At 39.4% G+C, this 8,065-nt stretch overlaps 1 pseudogene; it reads right to left on the reverse strand.

Moving 5' to 3' along the window:
* Positions 1-4,421: 4,421 nt before the first annotated feature.
* Positions 4,422-4,742, reverse strand: LOC149203075 (26S proteasome regulatory subunit 4 homolog A pseudogene; annotated as a pseudogene).
* Positions 4,743-8,065: the final 3,323 nt, after the last annotated feature.

Here is an 8,065-nt window from a genome sequence, read left to right on the forward strand (position 1 = left end):
TGTCGTTCTTCCATTCCTCCCTTGCTTCATTTATCTAATCTGGTTGGATAATAGAAATGGCACACAACAATGCTTCCACGTCCTCATCCTTTCTTGAGGGTGCATCTGCCACCACATTTTTCTTCCCTTTTTTGTAGATGATTTCAAAGTCATAACCCAACATCTTTGTGACCCACTTTTGTTGCTCTTCAGATGATAATCTTTGTTCTAAAAAGTATTTAAGGCTATCATGATCCGTTTTTACCTTGAAGTGTCTTCCCATTAGGTAGGGTCGCCATTTATTAAGTGCATGGAGTATTGCCAACATTTCCTTCTCATAAATAGCTGTGTAAAAACTTTCCCTTGATTGGACGACTTTCAAAAGCAATGGGTCTTTCATATTGCATTAAAACAGCACCAATTCCATTTCCTGAAGCATCACATTCCACAATAAAGGTTTTTGTGAACTCCGGTGTAGCTAAGACCGATGCTTGGCACATTACCTTTTTAAGATGTTCGAAGGCCTTTGTTGCTTCTGGAGTCCATGAAAATGCATCTTTCTTCAATAATGTTGTTAGAGGTGCTGCTATTCTCCCATAATTTTTAACAAACTTGCGATAATACCCTGTCAACCCAAGAAATCCTCGCAGATGCTTTATGGATGTGGGGATTTTCCATTCCTTAATGGCTTTAATTTTGCTAGGGTCTACCTTAACTCCTTCATGAGATACAATATGACCCAGATATTCCACCTCTTGTACTCCAAAGAAACATTTGGATCTTTTTGCATATAATTGTTTCTCCTCCAATAATTGTAGCACCCTGTCAACATGTTCAACATGATCCTTCCAAGACTTGTTGTAGATTAGTATATCATCAAAAAATACTAACACAAATTTTCTAAGGAATGGTTTGAAAATGGAATTCATCAAACCTTGAAATGTTGAAGGTGCATTGGTAAGGCCAAAAGGCATGACCAAAAATTCATAATGACCCTCATGAGTTCTAAATGTTGTTTTCGAAATGTCTTCAGTCTTCATTTTGATTTGATGATATCCTGAACGAAGATCCAGCTTGGTGAAGTAAATTGATCCATGCAATTCATCCAGTAATTCATCAATGACAGGAATGGGAAACTTATATTTAATAGTGAGCTTGTTGAGCTCCCTATAATCCGGACACATGCACCATGATCCATCCTTCTTGTGCACTAATACTACTGGAGCAGAGAAAGAACTTTGACTCGGTTGAATTATACTATCCTCTAGCATTTCTGCAACCATACGTTCAATTTCACTCTTTTGGCCATAGGGATATCTGTACGGCCCGATGTTTGGAGGAACACTTCTTGGAATCAGATGAATAGCATGATCATGATCACAAATAGGTGGGAGACCTTTGGGAGTCTCAAATACCTTGGAATGATTGTCCAATACTTTTTGGAGATCTGGAGAAATAGATGATTGCAATGTGGAAACATCTAGCGAACATAATTGTGCAATTACACCTCTTTGTTCCTTTTTAGAAGCTTTGTCATACTGTTAGAGCTGATTATCTTTCCCGGTTTCCCTGCAATACCCCTTAATTCAACTTCCTTTCCTTCCACAGAAAATTTCATGAAAAGTTCTTGAAAATTAAAAGTTATTGTACCCAAGGATTGTAGCCATTGGACTCCTAGTACAACATCCACACCTCCCATTGGAATGGAAAGCATTGGGCTAGTCAATACATATTCTCCCATCGATAGCTTGATATTATGGCACTTTCCAGAGAAATTTATTGTTCCTCCATTTGCAACCATCACTTAACACTCTGGTGCTAGATATAAGAAGAAATTCAATTCTTTTTCTACCTTACAATCAATAAAATTGTGGGTACTTCTTGAATCAATCAACACTATTACCTTTTTCTTCTTGATTTGTCCTTCTATCTTGATGGTTTGAGGACTGGTAATTCCTGCCAATGCATTACAAGATATGGTCGGATTCATTTCTTCTTTATCTAGGCTTTGTTCCTGGAGTATATTCTCTTCTTTTGACCTTTCTTGCTCCTTTTCTTCTTCCTCTTCGCAATCTATGTAGAATAATTTCTTCTCAACACACTTATGACCTTTAGTGTATTTGCTATCACAACTGTAACAAAGCCCTTTTTCTCTTTTTTATTCCAATTGTTGTGGTGTCAACCTTATAGGTTGTGGAAAACTAGGAGCAACAACACTTCCATATTTATAGTTGTGAGTGGTATGCTTCCTGGTTGTCATAATTTTGCTTTCCATTTTTCTTGCTAACCTGAATGCCTTCTCTAATGAATCAGGTTCCCAAAGGTGAAAATCATGTTGGATATTATCCTTTAAAGTCCCTATGAACACATCAATCCTATGCTCCTCTAGAATATTTTTTACCCTTATGTTCAATTTTTGGAACTCCTCATTGTGCTCCATTATTGAACCCTTTTGTTTGAGACTTATCAATTGGCTAAAAAAAGTGTTGCTTTTTGTATCCTCATAATGTGCTGTCAATTCTTCCGTAAAAATTGCCCAAGTGATAATTTGTTTACGAGAGAAAAACCATTGATACCATACAAACTGATTTGGTTCCAAATATAAAGTTGCAATACATACCTTTTCTCTGTTTTCCACATTATTGAGATCGAAAAATTGCTCCATCTGTAATATCCATGTTGTGGGATCCTTGCCATCAAACTTCCTCATATCGATTTTTGGAATATGGTGGGTCTTCGATCCCACATTAGAGTCTACCTTTTCACCATTAGTAAGTATTTCTTGTAGAAAATTTGTCAAATCTGTCTTCAAATTTTCCATGTCTGTCTTCAAATTTGTCTTCAAATCTTCCATGTCTCTCTTCAAATCTGTCTTCAAATCTATCTTCAAATTGTCCATCTTAGCTTCCATGCCCTTTATCTTAGATTCCACGCCATTTATTTTAGCTTCTGTTAGCTTTTTTGTGTTATGAAACCAGCTCAAGAAAAGATAGAAAAGATAGATCAACGCCTTAGAATTCAGCCTCTTCGAGGCGGCAACCTCCTTTACATTACATAAATGAACAATTCTTGGATGATACAAATGACAAAACCTCCTTTCTATATATAGGATTCTAAAGAGTCACAATATAATCCAACCGACCTAACAATAATAATATAAAGCCACAAAAATAACAATAGAGGGATTCTATGGGGCACAGAAATAACAATATGGGGGTAATAGGGGCACAACAATATAAATAAGGGGTATAACTACAATAGTAATGGGGTAATCACTAGTATTATAGGGACCCAACATGCCCCTCTCCTTCAAAAAAGTGTTGTCCTCAACGCTTGAGTAGTTCTGGATACTTCTGCATAAAATTCTCATCCTCCCATGTGGAATCTTCAGCGGATAAGTTCTTCCACTTGATAAGATACTCTGAAATTGATCGATTTCGTAGCTGTCGAGTTCTTGTTTCTGTGACTGCTTCCGGTTCCAATATAATTTTTCCTTCCTCATCAAGTTCTGGCAATATTGTCTGAATTGGGAGCTTGTCACCTATAACCTTATTTAAACATGAAACATGGAAGACTGGGTGCAATCGAGAAGCTGCAGGAAGCTCCAATTTGTATGCCATAGTACCAATCTGTTGGACACCTAATCCTAATGGGTTAGCATGGAAGTTGAATGGACAAAGCAGTCCAAGAGACCTTGGGATCTGAATCCCAAGAGTCACATATGTGTACTATAAATGTATATCTATTGTTAATAAAAAAAAATGTACTCACTGATTTATCTTTCATATATTTTGTGCTGTCCATGTGTGTTTAACATGGTATCAGAGCCACTTGTGTTTCTGTGGCCTGTTATGTGCCTGGCAGTCCTGGCCCTCTGCCATATTCTTTTCAAACGCTGCCTTATAATGCCTTTGTCTGCATAAACGCATCTGTCCACAATATTCTCTGCGCATATGCCTGACATAGCGCTGCCACTGCTGAGTCTATCGCTCCTCTGTCCTGAGCGCTGCATCCGTCCAGAGTATTACTGATTCTCTGGGCATCATTGATTGACTGCGCCTCATGATTCTCTGCGCATCCGTTTTACCTTGATTTCCCTGAGCGTACTCCTTATGCATCGGTCTGGTTCTCTAATGCATTGATGATCTTCTCACTGGCAATTTTCTCGTTGATCTCTGCATTTTTTTGACTCCGCTTCCTTGGCACGTTCTGCATCTTCAGACAGAGAGCCGTTACCCTTTCTCTGCAAAATTTTTTGAGCTTCCATCATTCTTCGCTTCTTGACGGGGATATACTCTACGGCTTTTTCTGAAGGGTTTTCGATATTTTCTCCGCTAAATTTTGAGTCCGTTGGCTATCCTCACTCAAAGACCTGCGGTGCCTTCTTTCAAACAAGCCCACACTAGTTTTGTGTCTGCTCCTCCTCCACCATGTTTTTCAACTCACTGCTCTCTTGCATCAAAACCATCCAGTTGATTTAACAGCTCCGACATGGTACGCTGAATTTCTCGCTCACCCCCAGAATGATCATCATACCTTTTAGTGCCTACAGCATCAATTTCATCAATGAAGACAATTGATGGGGAAAGATCATCAGCCACTCGAAAAAGCTCCCGCACCAATTTTGGTCCAGGCTCAAACTGATCTTTATCTACAAACGACAGAATATTGACATAATACTCAGGGCCGACGGAAGACGAAACAATTGCGTGATTTTCGTCGATAATTTCCTCCAGATTACCGACGCTCATGGGGAACGCCATGTATCATGTTTTTATTTGCAAAGTCCTTGAGAGTGAACATTGTTGAGTCCATCTATTACCACTGTTAATTACCGAGACGCTTCTGTTGAAGTTATTGCGGTGGATTCCTGCTTGCCATCGAGGGAACCATTGGCAAGTTCTGTCGGTCATGATTCGGGTGTCGATCATGGTGTGATGGATGGTAAACAAGAAGTAGATTTTCGAGGTCCATTGCGGAGCGCTAGTTTTGTCTGCAGCAACAGTTTGGTCGCAGTGCACAAGAAGTCGAGCGGAACAGTTCTTAATGACAGCGGGAATTTGGCCGAGATGAACCAAAGTTTGTCTTAAATCCTCACTCTGTTCTATTTTCATGGCGGAAAGCTTGCCAGGACCCCACGCCATCATATAGAAGTTTATTCAACGCAAACAGATAAAAATGCTTCGTTCCAACTTACAGTCAAAGGAAAAAGAAGAATCCTCATGGTAAATTTGCAAGACAAGTGGGATTTCCTCATTCCGAGATTCCTACCGCGTGCTTTCGAGAGATACTTCAAGGAAAGAGATGAGTGTCAAGGAAAAGTTGCCGAGATTGAACCTCAGAAGAAAGATCAGGCGCAGAAGAAATCTGAATGATTCACATTCCATATAAATCTGAATGCTGTAATGAATGGGGCATGACAGGACATAACGCTTTTCTCTACATGCATAGAATCTATGATCACAACTGGTTTTGATGGACTTTAAGATGGAAGATGCTCGATTCTCAATTTTAGTGGCGTGCAAGCTCAAAATAAATTTTAATTTTAATATCTGAAGTTACAGCTTCTCTTAATGTTTCTAACCTTCCATATTTGGTGTGTGCCTGGAAAGGGATGAGTTGATTTGGGTATAGAGAATGCGCTGGTTGATGCGAGATCAACTGGAAAATATTATCACTTTGTGAGGCTTATGCGCCGATTTTTCCATTAAAAGAAGAGCAGTATTGAAGCCACCTCGAAGCAGATTTGGTGTTGTCTATGGAACAATTTGAAACAACCTCTGAGTGAAGTGATTCGTGGAGAAGTGATCAGCATTGTGAAGTGAATTTGAAGCATTTTTGAAGACATTTTTGGAAGTCATTTTTTGCAGTTTCTTGTAGAGATTTTGCATGATTTCCATAGCAGCTAGATGCTCGGAAGTTTGAAGTTGAGGATAGCGCTCATCTTCACATTTATATATTTTTCTTGCATTGGTGATGTTATGCTCCAGTTCATTCTTGAAACGAACTGTGGACTGTTGATTTACCATGTGCCCAATTGTACCAATGTTTATTGTAGCTTGACGAGAAATGTTTATTGTAGTTTAACTTGGTAACATCCAGCTTACTCAGGTCCTGCTCCATCAACCATTTTCGTGACATTTTTGCCACTTGATAAGCCCTTACAATATCTTGTAGTAAGAGTACAATATTATTTTTCTGTTGCTGTTGCCTCAGTTGTGTTTTTTAAGTGACATTGAAGAAAAATGGCCAGACTTGAAGATGCATTAAAGTTATTGAATATCCTAATTCATTCCACTGTTGATGAGATGGTCAAAGTTAACAAAGAAACTCTCTTTGACATCCAAACCTCTCTGCAAACTGCACATGAGAATATTGAGTTTTTGCAGCTTGAAACAAAGCTACAACAAGAAGAATTACAGCAGTGGAGTCATCATTCTGAACCTGTTTCTGTTCAGAAAATTGAAACAGACTCCCATAAACAGCAAGACACTAATGGTGCAAATTTTGTGCCTAATACAACAACAGATTTACATGCAGATGCAGAAACTCAGTCTGCACTTCCCAAGACCATCATCAGACCTTGGGAACAGCTTGTCCACAACAAGCACAGAACTGGTCTTGGATATGACAAGGACTTGTCCTTTCATATTCCAGACTACTCAAAGCCCATTCAGTTTCAGAGTGCTGGATTCATTGATGACAGTTCACCTGCTTCTCATGACAGTTCAGCTTCAGCTGTTCCAGATTCTGCCCCTCTTCCACAGCAACAACAACAACAAAAACAACAGATCGTGAAATGCCAACACTGTGACCGAGTTGGCCATTTGAAAGATCACTGTTTTGATCTTCATCCATGTAAGCACTGTCATAAAACCAGCCATTCTTCACACAGATGCTTCAAAAACAAACATCCTGCAAGAACAAAGATTCATCTTGGATGGATCGCTTCTTGGCAATGGGCATCAACAACCAAGAAGATATTCCAAACACATGTCAGAACTTGTTCCAGAGTATTGAACAGTCTTGCAGTTGAGTTTTCTCCATCTTCTCACCTTGTACCTGACAGGGGGGGAAATGATGGTCATCTACAAGCTTCAAAGTCACATCAAGCGAGCCTGAGCCACAACCTGCCACACTAGTTTCAGAGTTGTAGCCAGAGACAAAGATGCCTGAACATGCCTTCAGTTGGCAATCTGGGACACTTCCTCTAGCAAAAGACTCCAGCTTCTTGCCAGTTTTGGAAGAATTCCAGGAATTGTAGAGTTGTTGGTCATCCTTAAACCATCACAGATTGAGAACACTTCCTCTAGCAGAAGACACCAGCTTCTTGCCAGATTTGGAAGAGTTCCAAGAATTGCATTAAGCATTCCAGAGTTGTTGGTCATCCTTAAACCATCACAGATTGAGAACACTTCCTCTAGCAGAAAACTTCAGTTTCTTGCCAGTTTTGGAAGAGTTCCGGGAACTGCACTAAGCGTTCCAGTGTTGGTGGTCATCCTTAAACCACCGCCCTTTTATACCAACATTTCATAGAGCACATTCAGCCTAGTGCTGCCATGCATCTTTTGCACATTTTGTATTACAGCTCTCTTCTTGGACTCATACATAACCCTTCGGATTAAGGGGGGGAATGTTGGACACCTAATCCTAATGGGTTAGCGTGGAAGTTGAATGGACAAAGCAGTCCAAGAGACCTTGGGATCTGAATCCCAAGAGTCACATATGTGTACTATAAATGTATATCTATTGTTAATAAAAATGTACTCACTGATTTATCTTTCATATATTTTGTGCTGCTCCAATGTATGTTTAACCAATCTTTTGCAACACCTTGTACGGACCATAATACTTTGGTGATAATTTATTATCCTTCTTAGCTTGCTTTAGGGACATTTGCTTATATGGTTGTAGCCGTAGGAATACCCAATCACCTACATCAAAACTTCTTTCACTGCGATGTTGATCTACCTGTTGTTTCATTCTATTTTGTGCCAACACGAGGTTATCCTTTAAGAGTTGGAGGACTTGTTGTTGATGTTCGATGTGATGTTCCATTGCCTGAACCTTAGAATTTTCTCTTAAA

The sequence above is a fragment of the Pinus tabuliformis genome, chromosome 2_1, assembly GCF_031772625.1.
Source record: "Pinus tabuliformis cultivar Carrire ecotype Pingquan chromosome 2_1, CPIR1, whole genome shotgun sequence".
Lineage (NCBI taxonomy): Eukaryota > Viridiplantae > Streptophyta > Pinopsida > Pinales > Pinaceae > Pinus > Pinus tabuliformis.